This window comes from Schistocerca nitens, chromosome 1 (genome assembly GCF_023898315.1).
Source record: "Schistocerca nitens isolate TAMUIC-IGC-003100 chromosome 1, iqSchNite1.1, whole genome shotgun sequence".
NCBI lineage: Eukaryota > Metazoa > Arthropoda > Insecta > Orthoptera > Acrididae > Schistocerca > Schistocerca nitens.
Genome location: NC_064614.1, coordinates 983581957 through 983604949, shown reverse-complemented (window position 1 = coordinate 983604949; position 22993 = coordinate 983581957).

Sequence of the window (22993 nt, the reverse complement as noted above, 5' to 3'; positions counted from 1 at the left end):
GCTTACACACTGCTTAACCTAAATTATCCTAAGGACAAACACACAGACCCATGCCCGAGGGAGGACTCTAACCTACGCTGGGACCAGCGGCATCGAGGAGTCGAAACAGGTAACTTAAATAAAAAAGCTATTCCCGTTCGTGCTAAAGGGTCTGAAGAATCCATTGAGGAGTCGAAACTGATAACCTAAATAAAAAGCTATAAAAATAACGGTTGTTGGGGTTTTTCTATTTCAGTTCATTGAGCACAGTCCGTAATCGCAAGATGGAGTTACGTTTACTGTATGTGGAGGTTTTGCGGATTCTGATTAGCCAAAATCCAACCAACACTGGATATATGCCTCCGAAAATTGCCAAATTCGTAAATATGGATTGAAACGAGTAATGAAGTAATGTTACTGTCACTTTAAGGCAGTGCTCTTACTTTTTATTCTCGAAAGTCGGTCTTGATCACACAGATTTGTTACACTTTATTACCGGTTTCGGCACACTGCCATCCTCAGATGATTAAAATATTCTGATGTAAATCATCGTCAAGTTAAACATGTACGTGCATGGTACGTAACATGTACTCACACGTTAATCATCGTCAAACATGTGAGTACATGGTGTGTACCACGTATTCACATGTTTAACTTAACGATGATTTAGATCAGAATATTTTAATCATCCGAGGTTGGCAGTATGCCGAAACCGGTAATAAAGTGTAAGAAATGTGTGTAATCAAGACGAACTTGTGAAAATAAAGTGCTAAAAATGACTGCGGGCTCATTTACTGTCTTTATGTCTTCTATAAACAGTGCTCTTAGTTTTAATGGAACTCTCAAAACTACGCCGAACCTTGTCAGGTTTCATTGTAAAATGATGGCCTGTAGCCTCGCCAAAATAATGTGGAATTTCCAGTCACATCCACATTGATTCCCGTGCGCTGCTGTGGTAACTGTTCTGGAATTCATATGGAATCGGAGACACTAAATCATGAACGTCCTCCTGGCCTGAAAACCGTACCGTGATGCTCCGTTTGTGGCGCCGTTATTTAAGGAGCCTGTCACGTCTCGGAGAGGGGGGGAAACGGTTCCTGTATATTACCTCTTAACGGTGTTCCCCTCGGATCGGCCCGAGACAGTATGAGTCAGCCCGATGAGGGCGAACACGAGAGCGGCTCTGAGTTTCCGGCGAGGCGCGGAAGGCAGGCAGCGATCCGTCTCGCGTGCCGCCCGGCGCTACGTCTCACGGGAGGCGAGGGGGAGGAGGCGGGGGAGGAGGAGGGGCGGTGGAGACGCATCAGGTAAGGGAGGAGAGAAGGGGGTGGGGAATCGATCAGCGGGCCCGGCTGGCGCGCCGCGAGATATTGGCCTGTTGAATATTCTCCTCAGAGACGCGCGAGCAAACACAGCGACGCCGGCGTCGCCGTCTCGGGCGGCGCGGCGTGCGACTGGCGTCGGTCGCGACGGCGTCTGGCGGCGGCCCGCGGTCCAGCAGACTGGCAGCGGGCGACGTCGCCGTCTCTTGATTGTAACTCTTAAAAATGCCTCGGTGGGCGCGGGTGCCCTCTTTTTCCGCTCCAAGTATTTTTCCAATAAGGGGGAGGAAGAGCGAACTTAATGAAAAAATGTCTGTTTGCCGATGGCTGGCGGCGGCGGCTTGCGGAGGAGCAACGGTGGGCGAGCCCCGCGCCCCACGGAGCTGCTGCGAGGGAGGCGGCGGCGGTGGCTGAGGCGGAGGCGGGGGCGGCCGAAGACGCGCGCAGGACGTCTGGCCGCCTGCGAGGTGTTGGCTCATATCCGGCACAGCGGCCCGGGGCCGCGAGTGGTAAACAACGGCGTCTGCAGGGTCCGCCCGCCCGTCTTTTGCTGCCGACACGGGGAGCGAGCCTCGCGCGTAGCGGCCTTCAAGAAGGCTCCTCTGATCCGACACCGTGCACATCCAATAAAAGCCGTTAAAACCTGCCACATTCCGGCGTCCGTGTCTCTGAGAAAAGCAATCGACTGAAACTGTAGTCCAGCCGAAGGCGATGGCATAGTAGTGAACGATTACAGCGGCATTCGTAAGGAGAAGAGTTCAAACCACTAATAATTTACGTATGTAACTGGTTACAGCCGTGAGGTATTTACGGGAAATTATTTATATTTGTCAATTAGCTGCATACATTATATTTGTCTGAAGGGTTTCGATTGAAACAACAATAATCAATTGCATGAAAAATTACAACCAACAGCTGTTATAATTTTTCATTCCTATTGACCAAAAGATTTTATAATTTTTCTTGCTATTGATGGTGGTTGAAATAACTGGAGCCGGTTGAATAAATATAACTTGTACAGCTGATTCGCAAATGCAAAATTTTAAATCACTGTCCAGCTCTATAGATTTAGGTTTTACGTGCACTGTTATGAACATTTCCTCGTGTACTGTTGGTTACTGTTACAAACTCGTCGCTTTGCTATTGTAACGCAGCGAATTGAGCCAGAAACAAGTTTCTGAAATCAAACAAAACAATACTCAGCGTCTCTAAAGGGTCACCACCAGATAGTATCTAGACTTAACATTATTTGACATCAATTACATGGCCGGCCCGTGTGGCCAAGAGGTTTTAGGCTCTACAGTCTGGAACCGCGCGACCGCTACGGTCGCAGGTTTGAATCCTGCCTCGGGCGTGGATGTGTGTTATCTCCTTAGGTTAGTTAGGTTCAAAATGGTTCAAATGGCTGTGAGCACTATGCGACTCAACTTCTAAGATCATCAGTCGCCTAGAACTTAGAACTAATTAAACCTAACTAACCTAAGTACATCACACACATCCATGCCCGAGGCAGGATTCGAACCTGCGACCGTAGCAGTCGCTCGCTTCCAGACTGTAGCGCCTAGAACCGCAAGGCCACTCCGGCCGGCGTTAGTTACGTTTAAGTAGTTCTAAGTTCTAGGGAACTGATGATCTTAGAAGTTGAGTCGCATAGTGCTCACAGCCATTTGAACCATCAATTACATGACAGAACCCATGAAAGCAGTGTACGGAAAACGAATGTTTTTCAACTGTACGTTTATTCTGTCACCTTGAAGGGCCGACTTTCATCAATCAAGTATACAGCAGACCCGACTACAAATCAAGCCTAATTGACCTAAGCCTTTACAATGAATGACTGCAGTGATTATTGCTGCCCTAATGACTGCAGTGATTATTGCTGCCCTAGATTGGATTAAGCTAGCAACAGATAATATCGAGTTGTAGAAAAGAGATATCCAGCAGCCGCGAACTTATGGAATAATTTTGTTATGCAACCAGTTTTAGTGCCTGATTGCCACCTTCTTCAGGCCTCTGTACAATTCGACAAAAGGATCAAACTTACATATCAGCTATGCCATATTAGTTGTCATTATTTAAAATAAATTACAATACAAATACATTGGTAAAACGTATGTACTTGAAATTTATTTAAATAATGACAACTGACGTTACACGACAGTTTTGTGTTCTGTTGTAAGCTTGATGATTTGTCGATTTGTACATGGGCCCGAAGAAATTACCAGTGCGGCACCGAAAGTAGTACCGTAATAAAATTATCTCATATATTTACTGCTGCAATTTTTTAAATCTCATGACCTGGCACTTCTGAAGTGTGAAAAGTCTACTAAACCTCCATTCATCGGTTTTGCTCTTCTTCATAAACATGTGCTGGTCTTTTCTGCGATAGATCTGCTTACCCATAAAACAGTCTAATGTTCCATTTGAATCCATTGTTTTATTACAGGTGGCAAAAAATTGGCAAAACCGAAACTTCTTAGGACTCTGTTTCATAAAGTCCACATAAAGGTATATTTCCATAAAATAGAAATGTAATATTAACGTTCGTTTGTGCTATGGAAGATTTACCATGAACAGCCACACATGCTCACCAGCTATAGACAGGGCGTCCCAAAAATGTTGCGACGAACTTCAATGGGTTGTAGAGGATGACTTGAGCAGCAAATCAAGTATAGCAACCTGTGTTCGGAAATTTCATACAGCGACGCTGCGGTGCATCGAAATTATAGGCGTTGGCGCCTGTCATTAGGCTACCCCTTAGGCACGAAACGTGACTTTGTGCACAGATGTACCGTAGGCAGAACGTCTTGCAATGTCATATTTCAGTGATCGCAGCTGATTGCCACGAACTCCAGTCTAGACGATGGAGCTAGCTGCTTCGTAGAACGACCTTGTCTCCTATAAATGCTGTGCTCTGTTGCCTTGATGGACAACCGTTTCACACATGGGTTTCCTTCTTCTCTAAAATCCCCATTGCTGTTTTTGGGCATACAAGAAAAAACTGAAGAGAAAATGGATACCTGTGCTCGAAACAACCATCCACAGAGACAAATAACATCGTATTCATAGGGGACAAGATCTTTCTACACAGGAGTTAGTTCCATCTTCTCCGCTGGAAATCGTGGCAATCAGTCGCGGTCACTGAACTCCAAACAACATTGCGAGACGTTCCACCTATGTTACGTCAGCGTAGAGAGTCACATTTCCTGCCGAAGAGGTGATATAGTGGCAGACACCGGCACCTGTAACTCCGACGCTCTGTTGCGTCACTGGATGACTTCTCCGGACAAGTGATAATAACATTAAACTGTTACTGAAAACAACGTCTACAACCCCATGAAGTTTCTCGCAAACTTTCTGGGACATCCTGTACGTCATACGTGAGGGTCGCGCACCCGGCTTACCGTGTCCGACGCCTCTCGCAGTTACAGTGATGGATTGTCGCACCAGCTGACTGTCACAGATTGCCTCCACTGCCTGTAATGTAAATCGAAAGTGACTGTGTGGTGTGGATTTATTTTTTGTCACGTTATTGGAGCGTATGTGTTTAGAGACGCTATGACGCTGCAACATACCTGGAAATTTTAAAAAATCTTGTGAGTCACATACAAGATGAGGCTCCCCCTTTTTTACGCCTTAACTATCAGAAGACGGTTTGATGAACGCTTCGCAGGACGCTAGACGGGTCACCGAGGTCCCATGGCATGACTAGTGCATAATCCAAACCTCGTCCCATGCGATTTCTTTTTATGAGGCTGGGCTTGTGTCGTAGCAAATCACGTAGTCTTGGCGAGCTTGGAAATAATATACGTCAGATCACATATGATATGCCTGCCGAGTTTTTGAGGAAGATCATAGGAAACATACCTGTTCATTTAAGACAGCGTCTAGAAAATTCTGGAGTACACATTGATTTGTTACTTTTGGAAATATAAATGGTATATAATAGACGACACATTACAACAGAGTTTATAACTGCCATGTTTTAGGAGGGAAAAAAATAAAAGTAGAGAGTTGCTTTCCGCCCATACTGTGCTATCAAAGTTTTAGATTCGCAGCTCTCATATCTCGCTTTACTTAGCATTACGGAAAGCATCGATTTTTACGGAAACTATTACATTAGTTTTTGCTACATTCAGGGTTCACAATTTACAGTATATTCATGACTATGATTTGTTGTCGTTGTTATGCTATCTGTTACCGCACGCCTTTAGCCAGTTGAAGAAATGAGTGGAAGGTCAAATTCCTCTCTCTTTCGCCTCTCTGTGTTATCTTGAATATGTAGTCAGGGAACAATGTTACATGTTTCCTCCAAACTTAAGGTCATTGAGGTAAGAGAGGGCTGAGCTCACAAACTGACTGGGAGCTATATACATCATTTCTCAAACTTGTTGCTGTAAAGAAGTTGTGGGAAGAGACTACAGGATTGGACATCGACATGGAAACATTGCAAGAAATGCATACTTGAACTGCAGATGCTAACCGACTCTGCAGGCTGAGCTGCTGCATTTCACCAAGAACTGCACCTTTGCAGTGTTCTCAATATGCCGCAAGTGTCAGTCGTGGTCAAAACAGTGTTCTGAGCGGTTCTGACAGCGTTATGTCACAGTTAAGTGAATTCGAACTCTGGCAAATTGCTCGTGCTCGTATGATGAGTGCGTCCGTAATTAGGGTAGCCATAGCGTTTCCCTTAAACGGGCGTCTTCTTTGAGCTTCTTGAACGATTCCTTTTTGTCCTTTCTGAAGCAAAAGAATTCTGAGCAAAAGTTGTGTCGCATTCAGTTGCTGCATGGAAGAAAGGAAAATAGTTACGAAGATCTCCACGGGTGACGATGAGCTCTTCACAGTCAAAAAGACGAGGTTTGGCATTTTTCTTCTTGACTTCCTGGTGCTATAGCTGCTCCTACTCCTGTTTCTGCTTTAGTTCACTCTTCTACTCTTGTTACTGCAGGGGTTTATTTATTAGTTCGTTTTAGACCAATATTAAAAAAATGGTTCAAATGGCTCTGAGCACTATGGGACTTAACATCTATGGTCATCAGTCCCCTAGAACTTAGAACTACTTAAACCTAACTAACCTAAGGACAGCACACAACACCCAGCCATCACGAGGCAGAGAAAATCTCTGACCCCGCCGGGAATCGAACCCGGGAACCCGGGCGTGGGAAGCGAGAACGCTACCGCACGACCACGAGATGCGGGCAGACCAATATTAGAGAGTTATAATTGTGGTTGATTTTTACTTTTAATTGGTTGTATAACCATGTTTATGGCTGGATTGGGGACTAATTTTGAATTTGATTTAAAGAAAATTATTGCTCTTTCTACTTTGAGACAACTTGGTTTGATAAAGAGAATTTTTGCTATAGGATATTCAAAGATTGCTTTTTTTTATTTGTTGGCTCATGTTTTATTAAAGGCATTATTATTTATGTGTGCAGGTTCAATGATTCATAATTTAAAGAATCCTCAGGATATTGGTTTTATGGGTTCAATTGTTCGTTTTATGCACGGTATCAACGTTCGGATATTAATTCCAGGGTTGGATGTAGCAGCTTTTAGGACGAAACGCCGCAACGATGCTGACATTATGCACAACAGACTTCAGCACTAAAGTATCCAGGTCCCCGGCAACTTGAATTACTTCGATCCCAGCTCAAGTCAGGGGTCTTGATATCAAAATGATAATGTTAGCCAAAATGGCTCTTGAGGGCCGGCCGGTAAGGCCGAGCGATTCTAGGCTCTTAAATCTGGATCCGCGAGACCGCTACGGTCGCAGGTTCGAATCCTACCTCGGGCATGGACGAGTGTATTGTCCTTAGGTTAGTTAGGTTTAAGTAGTTCTAAGTTCTAGGCGACTGATGACCTCAGAAGTTAAGTCCCGTAGTGCTCAGAGCAATTTGAACCATTTTTTGAGCTCCTTGACGGGATGTTGATAGTGTGGAATCGTCAGTTACAGCCCGTGACGCTACTTCCCTCGTGTTTCTTTCGATGTGTTCCTCATCCTTGGTATTTGGAGCATTGCAGACATCGCAGGCCTCACTGATATCCCGACCGAAGTGATGATTGATGTGCTTGATGTACTGGAGGCATAGTTGGCTGTAATATGCTGGACACGACCACACGACCTGATGCAGTAGGAATCCTCTGTCAACTGCAATGGAATGTCGCGTTAGGCGGCACCATCTCTTTAAGGTCGTCGATTAATCCAGACTACGTGGCTTTTTGCATTTTGAATCAAGACCCGTCAAACCACGCAGGCTACAACTTCACACGAAGATAATGCCAAGCGGACGCTTGGTCAGTTAGCATGGTCAAAACTGTAGAATTCCAAGTTGGCACAATTTTTGGGGATTTTTGAGTTCTGCATATCAACCTGAGCGTTTCTGGATATTTTCAGGTTATCCAAAATGTTCTGACTGGATTGATATTTTTGTCTAATTTGACCTGACAACCCTATTTAGTAGGAAGAATGTTACAATGTTCCCCTGAAAACCATACAAGATATGTATTTGCCAGTTGCGAGACGGCTGGAGGCTGTTTCCTTTAAGGGGGGTAGAACGTCAAACGGGCCGACTTGGAGCAGGAGAGGCATCACACGACATTTTAATTTCCAGTGTCTTTACTTTTATAAATAAGTTCATAAAACTTTGTCAGCACGACCAGGAAGGATTCAGGATTCACACTCATTGCAGTGTGTAACACGCCACCCGTCACTTATCTGGTTTTGGTGTGTGTTCACCCCAGGTAATTGACTAACAGATCAACAGAGAGTGCAAAACTGCCGCAATGTCGGATAACGCAAAGAAAGTAATAAGGCCCTGTGACTCCTGATTGAACTGCGGTGGCAGTGTTCACATTAATTGATTCAGGATTGATCCCTTTTAATTAAAAAGGGGTGCACATTGGTGTTATATTCAGCTATTGAACACCAGATGCAAATGTTGAACATAAAATTAATTAAGAAAGGGACTTGGGATTTCAACTACTTGATTGAAAACAGATGCAGTCGATTAGCACAGATTTATTTTAACTCCCGAACTTCAATCATCACATTACATGACTCTCCTAACAGGCTGTGGTAATAAATTGCGTTTGCATGGAGTAAAGCGCGATAAATCAAAAGTAATTCCTATCGACTGACCCAGGCGTAATGCGAAGTGCGAGAAGAATTCTACAATACACGGCCCATGAAACCCTCGTGGAAACTTTGCCGACGTGATCCAACAAATTAATCAGTGGCCGGAGCGGGCGCAATATCACCAAATTCAGCGTGGCGGAGCAGCATCGTTGTGTGGACGTCGGCCGACCTCGTGGGGCTGCAAGGCTGCGCTCGTCTATTCACTCCTAGCTCTCTTGCTCAGTACATAGCTGAACCAAAACTTCCTATCTCCAAGCTCAATCGTTCCCTTTGCTAAGTCCTAAACTGCAGAGATGCTCACTCTTTCTCAGGTAAGCTGAGTCAAGAACGCCACGTCCGCACTCTAGGCAAGCTGGGAACAGAAGACCTCTATGGAGACTTCTCACAGTCCGCTCTTCGCCTCGGTTTCCCCTCCAGCAAAATCATTTACGCCAATTGCAGTGCAAGTCGCGTTAATTATGCGTCGCTTCCCAGCGCCGACCAATACCTGCTCTGGGAAGTGAACGAATTCCCATAAAATTTCCCTTCCTCTCAACTTCTGTTATTTAGCTCCTCCCAGGTCACCCATCAAGGTTACCGTCTGCACAACACCAAGTTTTCCGGAATTCGGACTCCCAGCACAGTATTTCAAATTCCTTGGTCCTACGTTCCCATCGGAGGCCGGCGTATTTCATTCTGTCCCTCTTCACCTTATTTGCTTCAGACTCTGCGGACCGTGAATTCAGCGTGAAGTTGCTATAGTCTCGAACATGCATATTTTGACCTCTGTTGACCGCTCCACCGTAGCTTTGCACGGCTTTCTCGCATGTTTCACAGAAAACGGGATGATGGACATTTATCAACAGGTGTACAAGTTCTCCGTCTGTCTTCATGTCATGTGAATTACTTTAAAACCATCACCCGACAATGATTATTCCAATATGTCCATACTATACCATCTACAAAATGCATTGTGCCTTGTCAGTCATTTTGTTCAGCCCTACTGTTCACTCAACGTGAGTTAGGAGATCTTTAACGACTTCATGTACGGGGCATGGTTCTTGCCATCTTACAAGTGGAAGTTTAAAAACATAACAAAATAATTTTTTTTACGTGGGAAATTTCATCATTTTTTCACGTACTAATGGCTGCATTTGTTGCTATAGGTACGCTTTTCTTCATAAGTTAGAGAGATTCTTCGATGAATTTTGCACAGCATACATACCATACTTACAGGTGTATGAAACTCCAGAATTTATTTAATTTATGAAAAAACAAATGAGCTGTTGTATTTTAAACTTCAAATTTTGTAGTTAATTACCTCAATTATTACCACAGTTTTAATAGATTTGGAAAATTCTAGAGTTTCATTCACGTTTAAATATGGTTTGTATGCTGTGCAAAATTCATCGAAGAATCTCTCTTACTTATGAAGAAAAGTGTACCTATAGCAACAAATACTGACATTAGTTAAGTGAAAAAATGATGTAATTTCACATGTAACTAAAATCATTTCATTATGTTTTCGAACTTCCACTGCTGTGAGTGTGAATTCGGAATCTTTCCTGGTCATGCTGACAAAGTTGTATGAATTTATTTGTAAAAGTATAGACAGTGGAAATTAAAATGTCCTGTGGTGCCTCTCTTGCTCCAAGTCGGCCCGTTTGACGTCCTGCTCCCCTTAACGCATAAGGCTTGGCGACGTGTTTTGTTCTTGGTGTCTCCATATTTTTTCCACCCCCCCCCCCCCCCCCCCCTGTGTGTAATTTACAGTATTCTCGAAGATAGTGAAGTCGATGTAAAGGAGTTGGTAACGTCGCGCTTCGCCTGGGGCTCTGCGCAGTGAAGTGTCGCGGTAGGGAGTGGCGGTGCCTGGAATATTCACGGGGCAAGTTTTAGGGAGCCCGTACGAGGCTGGCACGGGCGCGGGCAGTTCATCACGGTCGCGGAAGGGGGCTCTGCAGTCGGCTGGCGGCCGCATTAACAAGTCAGCGCGGCGACCGCCTCCGCGCGCCGCTAAGTGGCTGCGGGCAATCTCACTGTGCGCCGCCGTTATTAAATTTCGACGAACACGTCTCCTTCGCCTTCCTGCCGCCCACGAGCGACTCAAGTTGGCGGAGTTTCTGACTGCGAGTGCGGAAATTGAAGAAATGAGCCGGTGCGGCGGCGCAGCGTGGAGTGGGCGGGAGGGATAAGTTAATTCCCACAGGAAGATTGGCCCGCACCTGGCGGGCCCTCCCGCTGCGCCGGCACGGCTGCCGACGCCGGCGCTGGGGGCGTCCGACGCCGCTAATCCAGTTGGCGCTGCCGCAGACTGCCTCCAGCCTGTCTCGGCATTTGTGCCTCCTTCAATAGAGGGAGGCTCCAGGCATACCTTACCTTACTCAAAATCCACATCAGCCACCCCAGGTCATCGTGCTGTCTGTGGCGAGAGATACAGACCCAGCTAGGTGGCACTCTACGTTGTTTTGTGCATCTGAATACAGCTGGTATTTGAACGGGTCGCGGAATTGTCTTGAGTTCACGTATACTCGGTGGAATCTCAGTGTAATCTGTGCATCTATCTGTTTTTGTTGCCTTCGCTTTTAATGTTTCGTTCTTCCGTAAGTAAAAGCGGCATACCTCTAAAGGATCACTTTGATATCTCTTTTAAAACAGTAAACTGCTATTTCTCTGTGTTTTACTACATTTCTGAAGTACTGTCTAGATCTCGGCTTCTATGCCATTATCAAGAACAATGCAAAAAGTTGTTAGAACATTGTTATGTCATTTCTATTAAGGCATACCAAAGCTGTATGTCTGTTTGGACTGATTAAAATACTACCGTCGTCTGCAAAAAGAACGAATTTTACTTCTTGCGTATTAGAATAAGTTTCATGTATACACTCCTGGAAATTGAAATAAGAACACCGTGAATTCATTGTCCCAGGAAGGGGAAACTTTATTGACACATTCCTGGGGTCAGATACATCACATGATCACACTGACAGAACCACAGGCACATAGACACAGGCAACAGAGCATGCACAATGTCGGCACTAGTACAGTGTATATCCACCTTTCGCAGCAATGCAGGCTGCTATTCTCCCATGGAGACGATCGTACAGATGCTGGATGTAGTCCTGTGGAACGGCTTGCCATGCCATTTCCACCTGGCGCCTCAGTTGGACCAGCGTTCGTGCTTGACGTGCAGACCGCGTGAGACGACGCTTCATCCAGTCCCAAACATGCTCAATGGGGGACAGATCCGGAGATCTTGCTGGCCAGGGTAGTTGACTTACACCTTCTAGAGCACGTTGGGTGGCGCGGGATACATGCGGACGTGCATTGTCCTGTTGGAACAGCAAGTTCCCTTGACGGTCTAGGAATGGTAGAACGATGGGTTCGATGACGGTTTGGATGTACCGTGCACTATTCAGTGTCCCCTCGACGATCACCAGTGGTGTACGGCCAGTGTAGGAGATCGCTCCCCACACCATGATGCCGGGTGTCGGCCCTGTGTACCTCGGTCGTATGCAGTCCTGATTGTGGCGCTCACCTGCACGGCGCCAAACACGCATACGACCATCATTGGCACCAAGGCAGAAGCGACTCTCATCGCTGAAGACGACACGTCTTGGGAGGAAGCATAACACTTAATCTTAAGAAAAATGGTTCTGAGCACTGTGGGACTTCTGAGGACATCAGTCCTCTAGAACTTAGAACTACTTAAACCGAACTAACCTAAGATGATCACACACATCCATGCCCGAGGCAGAATTCGAAACTGCGACCGTAGCAGTCGCGCGGTTCCAGACTGTAGCGCCTAGAACCGCTTGGCCACTGCGGCCGGCACTTAATCTTAGGTCCACTATTTTTGTCATATACACTCCTGGAAATGGAAAAAAGAACACATTGACACCGGTGTGTCAGACCCAACATACTTGCTCCGGACACTGCGAGAGGGCTGTACAAGCAATGATCACACGCACGGCACAGCGGACACACCAGGAACCGCGGTGTTGGCCGTCGAATGTCGCTAGCTGCGCAGCATTTGTGCACCGCCGCCGTCAGTGTCAGCCAGTTTGCCGTGGCATACGGAGATCCATCGCAGTCTTTAACACTGGTAGCATGCCGCGACAGCGTGGACGTGAACCGTATGTGCAGTTGACGGACTTTGAGCGAGGGCGTATAGTGGGCATGCGGGAGGCCGGGTGGACGTACCGCCGAATTGCTCAACACGTGGGGCGTGAGGTCTCCACAGTACATCGATGTTGTCGCCAGTGGTCGGCGGAAGGTGCACGTGCCCGTCGACCTGGGACCGGACCGCAGCGACGCACGGATGCACGCCAAGACCGTAGGATCCTACGCAGTGCCGTAGGGGACCGCACCGCCACTTCCCAGCAAATTAGGGACACTGTTGCTCCTGGGGTATCGGCGAGGACCATTCGCAACCGTCTCCATGAAGCCGGGCTACGGTCCCGCACACCGTTAGGCCGTCTTCCGCTCACGCCCCAACATCGTGCAGCCCGCCTCCAGTGGTGTCGCGACAGGCGTGAATGGAGGGACGAATGGAGACGTGTCGTCTTCAGCGATGAGAGTCGCTTCTGCCAAGGCCGGCCGGTGTGGCCGTGCGGTTCTAGGCGCTTCAGTCTGGAACCGCGTGACCGCTACGGTCACAGGTTCGAATCCTGCCTCGGGCATGGATGTGTGTGATGTCCTTAGGTTTAATTAGTTCTAAGTTCTAGGGGACTGATGACCACAGATGTTAAGTCCCATAGTGTTCAGAGCCATATGACACCAAACTGTAATTTACTGAGGATAGTTATTCTCTGTAATTTTGGACAATGAGTCAGTGATACGGGTCAGTAGTTACTGACATATCTGTTATTACCTTCTTTATAAGGTGGTTTGACAATGGCATGGTTCAATTTCTCTAGAAATATTCTTTGTATTAGTGATGCATTAAACATTTCAGAAAAGACGGCGCATATTACGTGGGACCAAGTCCTTAGCACTCTGTTGCTGTCACTATTAAATACAGATGAACTTTTATCTTTGATAGAGTATATGATTTCCATAATTTGAAAAGGAGAAGTGAGCTCTTTATCCTTACATTTTCTAGCAGAAGGGCTCCCAGATATGGATTGTACACAGAAAAATGAAATACTGTCACAAAACCCATCAGCGTCTGTCTGGTATCCAGCGTCTGCTTGTCAGCGTTTGTTCATCTAGTTATAGACATGCGGCTTGATCTTAAAAATTAAGTCTGAAAATTTCGTGATCTCCACCGGAGATCACCAAAACACAAACCGCAACTCCAAACAACTATTGCAGAACAACGGGAAGGAATTCCACCATTCCATGCCCTGGTCAATAGATTGGCTACCCATTGTGCTCGGAGGATTGTTTTTCCTATGTCCACTCAACATAAACCAAGAAAACTGAAACACAAATCGAATACGCTTGACAGATTAGCGCTAAAATTCTGGAAATGCAAGAAATTGGATTTACGGACGAGCATAACTCTGGCGCTGAGATTTACGGCTTTTATAAAGGAAAACCTGCAGTCCAGATGAGCTCAGCATCGAAACAACTTGGCTCAGGCTTTGCGGTTCACCAATCCGTCATAGATTAATTCATTAACTTTATTTTATCTTATGTTACAAAATAAGGCACACACAATGGAGCTTCTGCAAGACTTCAAAAATTTCTGGAAGAAATCAAGAACAAAATTCAGAAACATCATGTCAAGATTCTACCAGAGGACTTTAACCTGCAGTTACGAAAAAAGAAGAGACACAGGAAAATCACGGGACCATACACCGCTCTCAACAGAGTTAACTAAAATGATTAACGCCTGAATAAATATTAATCTCAAAATTACGTCAACACAATTTCAGAAACTAAAGACATAATATAATTAAGAAACTAAAGACATAATGATTGCCCAATAAAACACTCCGAAAATTCCGGATTAACCAACACTATTGTATTTGCAGGAGGAGCATAAAAGACGTCCTCAATGAAAAAACCAAGGGAGGTTCCTTCGAGTCAGACAACCACCACGTAATCAATATAAAATTTCAGTCCACCTGAAAACAGACAACCCAGATTCCAGATTTATCCCGAATACCTCGAATCCTGTGAGAAGAAAATCACTGAAGAAGTCCGCATAGGGAATACCACGCACACGCAGAGAAACTGGTGAAAACAATAAAATTAGGTCAAGCCCAGAGAAAGAGCAGACGTATGTGGTGGAGCATCGTATGTGATCAAGCTGTCGAAATAAAGTGGTAAGAATTGGTAGAGGTACAGAAAAAGTCTCTAAAATTATTAGACGAGAAAGATGCAACTAAGATCATAACAGACTGAACGAAATAGGACAGTACTTTACCAAGAACATCATCCACGATTTTTGCAAGACCTTCAGAGGAAAGTTTTAAAGGGCAACCCTCCTAGACTGTGCATCCAACGACCAGTTGGAACCCTGGAAACTAATGATAAGCTCGCAGCCAAATATTTCAATATACTTACTTGTAAAGCGCCATCTGAACAACTCCGATATACAAAACCAGCTACGAATCATGACTGGCTTCTACCTTCATGCGAAGAAATAGTGATCGTAATGAAATAATTGAAAAACAATGGATAACCATGCAAGGATGGAATTACTGCTGAATTACGGAAACTGGATCACAAAAACACAAGACAGAAATACTGCACATTATACGATGCCCGAACTATACTCACATTTGCGGAATTGAAAAATGCTTATAGTCTGTTGACACATAATCCCCGTCTTAGGAGTCAATAGAAACCATCCAGCAAACATTAACGGAAACCACCACAAAAGTGAAATTCATGAGGGAAATGCTCGATGTACAGAAATGAGTCACTAGAAGGTGGCTTATCGTCACTCTTGTTCAAACTCGTATAGGAAAAAAGTCAAAGAATAGGAAAAGCACGTCAGATGTATTTATATTGGAAAGGAGAAATGGAAGAGAGTAACTGTGAAATTATTGCCCTTTGCAGATGGGTTAGCTATATTACGGAACAACAAAGATTGAACAAAATCAGCACTAGATAAACCGCATGAAATCTTCTGTGAAACCGCACTCCAGATTTGGCATGGAAAAACACAGCATATACAGGGTGGTCCATTGATAGTGACCGGGCCAAATATCTCACGAAATAAGGATCAAACGAAAAAACTACAAAGAACGAAAATCGTCTAGCTTGAAGGGGGAAACCAGATGGCGCTATGGTTGGCCCGCTAGATGGCGCTGCCATAGATCAAACGGAAATCAAATGCGTTTTTTTTAAATAGGAACCCCCATCTTTTATTACATATTCGTGTAGTACCTAAAGAAATATGAATGTTTTAGTTGGACCACTTTTTTCGCTTTGTGATAGATGGCGCTGTAATAGTCATAAACGTATAAGTACGTGGTATCACGTAACATTCTACCAATGCGGACGTATTTGCTTCGTGATACATTACCCGTGTTCAGATGGTCGATATCGTGTTGATGTATGGCTATTGTGATCAAAATGCCCAACAGGCGTCTTCTATGTATGCCGTTCGTCGTATAGTTACGTTATTTACGGAAACAGGAAGTGTTCAGCCACATGTGAAACGTCAACCACGACCTGCAACAAATGATGATGGCCAAGTAGGTGTTTTAGCTGCTGTCGCGGCTAATCCGCATATCAATAGCAGACAAACTGCGCGAGAATCGGGAATCTCAAAAACGTCGGTGTTAAGAATGCTACATCAACATCGATTGCACCCGTACCATGTTTCTATAAACCAGGAATTGCATGGCGACGACTTTGAACGTCGTGTACAGTTCTACCACTGGGCACAAGAGAAATTACGGGACGATAACAGATTTTTGCACGCGTTCTATTTAGCGACGGAGCGTCACCAACCAACAGCGGTAACGTAAACCGGCATGATATGCACGACTGGGCAACGGAAAATCCACGATATCTGCGACAAATGGGACATCGGCGACCTTGGCGGGTTAATGTATGGTGCGGCATTATGGGAGGAAGGATAATTGGCCCCCATTTCATCGATGGCAGTCTAAATGGTGCGATGTATGCTGATTTCCTACGTAATGTTCTACCGATGTTACTACAAGATGTTTCACTGCATGACAGAATGGCGATGTACTTCCAACATGATGGATGTCCGGCACATAGCTCGCGTGCGGTTGAAGCGGTATTGAATAGCATATTTCATGACAGGTGGATTGGTCGTCGAAGCACCATACCATGGCCCGCACGTTCACCGGATGTGACGTCCCCAGATTTCTTATTGTGGGGAAAGTTGAAAGATATGTGCTATCGTGATCCACCGACAACGCATGACAACATGCGTCACTGCATTGTCAATGCATGTGCGAACATTACGGAAGGCGAACTACTCGTTGTTGAGAGGAATGCCGTTACACGTATTGCCAAATGCACTCAGGTTGACGGACATCATTTTGAGCATTTATTGCATTAATATGGTATTTACAGGTAATCACGCTGTAAAAGCATGCGTTCTCAGAAAGGATAAGTTCACAAAGGTACATATATCACATTGGAACTACCGATATAAAATGTTCAAACGTACCTACGTTCTGTATTTTAATTTAAAAACCTACCTGTTACCAACTGTTCGTCTAAAACTGTGAGCCATATATTTGTGACTGTTACAGCGCCATCTATCACAAAGCGAAAATAGTGGTCCAACTAAAACATTCATATTTCTTTACGTACTACACGAATATGTAATAAAAATGGGGGTCCCTATTTAAAAAAAAACGCAGTTGATATCCGTTTGACCTATGGCAGCGCCATCTAGTGGGCCAACCATAGCGCCATCTGGTTTCCCCCTTCGAACTAGACAAGTTCCGTTCTCTGTAATTTTTTCGTTTGACGCTTATTTCGTGAGATATTTGGCCCGGTCACGATGAATGGACTACCCTGTAGACACCAAATCAACAAGGAAAACCCCAATCGAAAGTATGGAAAAATCTCACAGGTCATTCACTTCAAGTACTTAGAAGAAAGCATGAAATTTACAGGACTGATACAATTCCCAACAGAACAAGAATATTCAAACTGCAAAACGCGTACCAAGTGACGTGGAGTCACAACGAAGGAGAGGTATCTCTCAATGCAGAACCACCATACTACAACACAGTTGTTTTGCTGGAAGCATTGTATGTGCAGAAACCACTGAAATTAGAACGATGACAGCGAGAAATAAGAAAGGAAAATTCTTAAGAAAATCCATGGCGCTGTCCGAGACTGATCATGTGTCTTACGACCTACAACAGAACACAGACAACGTCACGTAAAAATTTAGGGAAAGGTACCTACAGTTCTAAAGGCACCAATGTAAGACAGGTGAAAACAGACTCTTCAAGAACATTTTTAATATTGTTAATGAGAGTAAATTGAAGGTCAGTCGGATGAAGGAAATACACGAAAATCTGGAATGACTGAAAATCTGGGTAGAAGAAATTAAGAACAGAAAACAATTCACAAATAAATTCAGAGGCAAGAGAATTGAACAAGTGGCAAAAAATAAACAACAGGAAGAAACAGAAGGAAGGAAGATACATAAGGGAGGAAGGAGAACCACAGTGAATTAATGAAGTGGTTTCGGGTAGAAAAGAAAGGAAAAATAAGTGAATCTGTGATTAGTCCACACGCTCTCCTGAATGGGAATAATATTACAAAATTTTCTCAGCGTTCTTACTCGAGAGAAAACAAGAACGGTTTGAACATGAAACTGGTGAATACTAGGCAGGCTTCCTCTCCAGTCGTTCACGCACAGAACAAATCTTGAGTCTGAAAACAATCCTGATATACAAGGCTGACAGGAATACGCCAATCATTTGCACTTCCATAGTTTTCAGGAAAGCATACGATTCTCTTGACTATCTATATTCAACATTTTAGAAGAAAATGGACTCGACCCCAAACCACTACGACGAGTCAAACCGACTAGCACAACATCGAAAGTTAAAATCATGGCTGAAATCTCTGATCAATCTTTGATAAAAACCGGAGTTCACCAAGGCGACGGCTTATCCCCACTGATGTTCAACCTAGTCTTGGAAAAAGTTATCATGGAATGGCAAAAAGAACTGAAAATCCGATGACACTGGAAACCAACACGATTAGGACGATTCCGGGGCAAGATAGAAACCTCAAACCTAGCTTCCACAGACGATCTCGCCACACTCACGGATAATGAAGGGACACGAACGAAACAAACAAAAACACTCAAAGAATGTACAGAAAAAGTTGGCCTGCAGATCCTTTTCCACAAGTGTGATTTCTTCCGCTAAAAATTAAACGTAAAAAAATTAGAAACAAAATACGGCAAGATAAACAGAGCTACACATTTCAAATATCTAGCTGAAATCCTCGAACCTACAGGAGTAGAATATATACAGCAAAGAATAGATTACAAGAAATGAAGTGAGCTTACGGCAGAACAAAAGACATATATAATAACAAAGGCATGTCCTTTCAAGCAAGGGCTTGACACTACAACAGATTAATCAAGCCTGAAATACTGTACGCAAGTGGGACACCAACACTCCATATGAAAAGCGAGATAGATAGCATACTAAAAGAAGAACTCAAAATCATGAGAAAAATTCTTAGCCCAAAGTTGACAGACGAGCGATACAGTTTACGCTCTGGGAAAACCACAGAGAAAATGTCAGTACTAGAATTTCTAAAATCATTGGGGGAAGTGGCAACAAAACGACTATTCACGTTGGTGTGTAGAATATATGAGTGGCGACATACCATCTGACTTTCGGAAAAGCATCATCCACACAATTCCGAAGACGGCAAGAGCTGTCAAGTGCGAGAATTATCGCACAATCAGCTTAACAGCTCATGCATCGAAGCTGCTTACAAGAATAATATACAGAAGAATGGAAAAGAGAATTGAGAATGCGCTAGGTGACGATCAGTTTGGCTTTGGGAAAAGTAAAGGGACGAGAGAGGCAATTCTGACGTTACGGCTAATAATGGAAGCAAGGCTAAAGAAAAATCAAGACACTTTCATAGGATTTGTCGACCTGGAAAAAGCGTTCGACAATATAAAATGGTGCAAGCTGTTCGAGATTCTGAAAAAAGTAGGGGTAAGCTATAGGGAGAGACGGGTCATATACAATATGTACAACAAACAAGAGGGAATAATAAGAGTGGACGATCAAGAACGAAGTGCTCGTATTAAGAAGGGTGTAAGACAAGGCTGTAGCCTTTCGCCCCTACTCTTCAATCTGTACATCGAGGAAGCAATGATGGAAATAAAATAAAGGTTCAGGAGTGGAATTAAAATACAAGGTAAAAATATATCAATGATACGATTCGCTGATGACATTGCTATCCTGAGTGAAAGTGAAGAAGAATTAAATGATCTGCTGAACGGAATGAACAGTCTAATGAGTACACAGTATGGTTTGAGAGTAAATCGGAGAAAGACGAAGGTAATGAGAAGTAATAGAAATGAGAACAGCGAGAAACTTAACGTCAGGATTGATGGTCGCGAAGTCAATGAAGTTAAGGAATTCTGCTACCTAGGCAGTAAAATAACCAATGACGGACGGAGCAAGAAGGACATCAAAAGCAGACTCCCTATGGCGAAAAAGGCATTTCTGGCCAAGAGAAGTCTACTAATATCAAATACCGGCCTTAATTTGAGGAAGAAATTTCTGAGGATGTACGTCTGGAGTACAGCATTGTATGGTAGTGAAACATGGACTGTGGGAAAACCGGAACAAAAGAGAATCGAAGCATTTGAGATGTGGTGCTATAGACGAATGTTGAAAATTAGGTGGACTGATAAAGTAAGGAATGAGGAGGTTCTACGCAGAATCGGAGAGGAAAGGAATATGTGGAAAACACTGATATGGAGAAGGGACAGGATGATAGGACATCTGCTAAGACATGAGGGAATGACTTCCATGGTACTAGAGGGAGCTGTAGAGGGCAAAAACTGTAGAGGAAGACAGAGATTGGAATACGTCAAGCAAATAATTGAGGACGTAGGTTGCAAGTGCTACTCTGAGATGAAGAGGTTAGCATAGGAAAGGTATTCGTGGCGGGCCGCATCAAACCAGTCAGTAGACTGATGACCAAAAAAAGAAAAAAAAACCGGCAGATTTCAAATAAAGAATGTTAATTTTCTATGGGCACATCAGCAGGCTACCACCAACAAGACTCTAAAACAGAATTCTGATCTGCATACAAGGTGCCGAGTCAAGAATACTATGGATCACACAAGTCAAACGTGATCTAGAAAAAATACAAATCGATCCAACTGAAGTTCAAGAGAGGAAATTATTCAGGGAATGGATATAAAACTGGAATGTTAGAGAATGAAGTTCCAGAGAAACCAGGGGCGAAGTGGGCTGAGGACAGATAGGGACTCCAAGGAGAAAAAATGAGAGAATCGTGCGAGATAAGAAAGAATGCTCAAATGAGGCAGAATAATTTGGGCGATTCTACGGAGTCTCGACGCAAATAATAATAATATACTGTTTCCACATATACAATGAATTATCTTAGTTTAAGACATAAGATTCTTAGCCCTACCATGACAATATAATCTAATGGTCGCCTCCCAAAGAAACAAAAATTATGAGGACTTCTGTCATTGTTAGCAGCATCACCATTGAAGCACTCGCGTCCGGCCATCCTGATTTAGATTTTCCGTGGTTTCCCTAAATCGCTTCAGGCAAATGTCGGAATGGTTCCTTTGAAAAAACACTGCCAACTTCCTTCCCCATCTTTCCCTAATCCTATGGGACCGCTGACCTCATTGCTTCGTCCCCTTTCCTAAATCAGTTAACCAATCAATAAACCACTGCAGCTGCGTAGGCAGCACGTCATATGTGTTTCGTGGAAAAATTTTGTGGTATGTTGCTTGCTTAAGACGAGAGAAAGCGAAGTAATAACTATGTTCGTATTTCTTGTCATTACAACCCATCAATTTATTAATAGCTGCTGAACGTAGGTACAGACGACTTTGATTTACATGGGCTCCAGGCAGATAGTACCGTTGACAGCCCTTCCTCATTTCAGTTCCAGTGTTGGCACTAAGTTTAACAACGGTAGGAACACAAATATATTGCCACTTTTACACAGCCTTTGTTTTTCCGTAATAACTATCTCCTGCTATTGTGAACTTTTCTGTGGTCTGTTACTGAGGATATACAGTAACTTAGTTGTGAGAGAGATACAAAACTAAATCATCCGATTAGGTAACATCATTTCGTCCATACTTCTCCGCAGAAGTTGCAGTCAGAGACTTTATCCTCGCAGCAGAATCGGCATCTAATCCCTAAGGCTCAGGTCCGGACCCTGTCCGTCGCTGCCGTCATCAGGCTTTCGAAATGAAATTGCTGCTTTCTCTTTCAGCGTCCCAGAAAATAACGGCCGTTTGGTGACGTAACTCATAGTGGAAACAATTAGTTACCCAATACATCAGATTTTCGTTTCCCAATCCACCGTCTGCCAGCGATTATTTAACTTTTGGTGAGCTGAATCGAAGGAAATTTTGGTTATTTAAAAGAACATTCTTGAAATAACAAGCGTGTTTCTTTAGAATGCCTTTTCAGCACGAGGAGGTTCTGTATGTTAAGAATGTGTGAAAATAACCTCATCCAGGACCACTGCCGCAAATTCATTCTCACAATGTTGCAGTTATCAGTGGTATAGATATTAGTGTCAGAGGCGCTAAGAAATAGCTAAAATCGCTAAAACGGAATAAAGGAACATGACTTATGGAATCCCTGTGGGATTGTATACAGAATTTGTCGCTTAGTTAGATCCTCTTTTAAGGATAAAGTTTTAAGATTAATCTACCGCAAGACCCTTGATTAAAAATTTGGTCCACAGTTGGAGGAAAGAAACATGTCACACCTGTCTACATGACGAATAGCAGAAGTGATCCACACAATTGCCGTCTAATATTTTTGACATCCATCTGTTGTAGAATATGAAGTCAATAGTAATCTCAGAACTTTTGATGCTATTTCATTTATCTAGAGTGAAGTAATGTCTAAAAATAGATCCCGATAATGTTTCTAAACAGTAAAAATATTGGCAGTTCCCTTTAAATGTTGCTAAATGTAAAACTGGGTCCTACCTTAAGCAGAAAAAAGAATAATATCCTCAGACTACAATATCAATGAGTTACTGTTGGCATCAGTCAACTCGTGCAAATATCTGGGTAAACAGTTTGCAGGGATATGAAGTGGATGGATCACATAGACTCAGTCGAACGTAAAACGGATGGCAGACTTCGGATTATTGGTACTATACTATAAAAACTGCAACGACATTTAACGGGAGAACGTAAGTGGTGAAAGGCTGAATTGACAGATACTTGGAGGAAGATGTCAAATATGCTATAAAAGTGAAGTTACAGAGTTTCAAGAATCGACTTTAACCGAGGAGCCTAGAAACATCCGCTACATGTCGTTCTCATGGGTACCACGAAAACAAGATTAGACTAGTTACAGGGCGCTCAGAGCCTTTGAAGCAATAATTCTTCCCACTA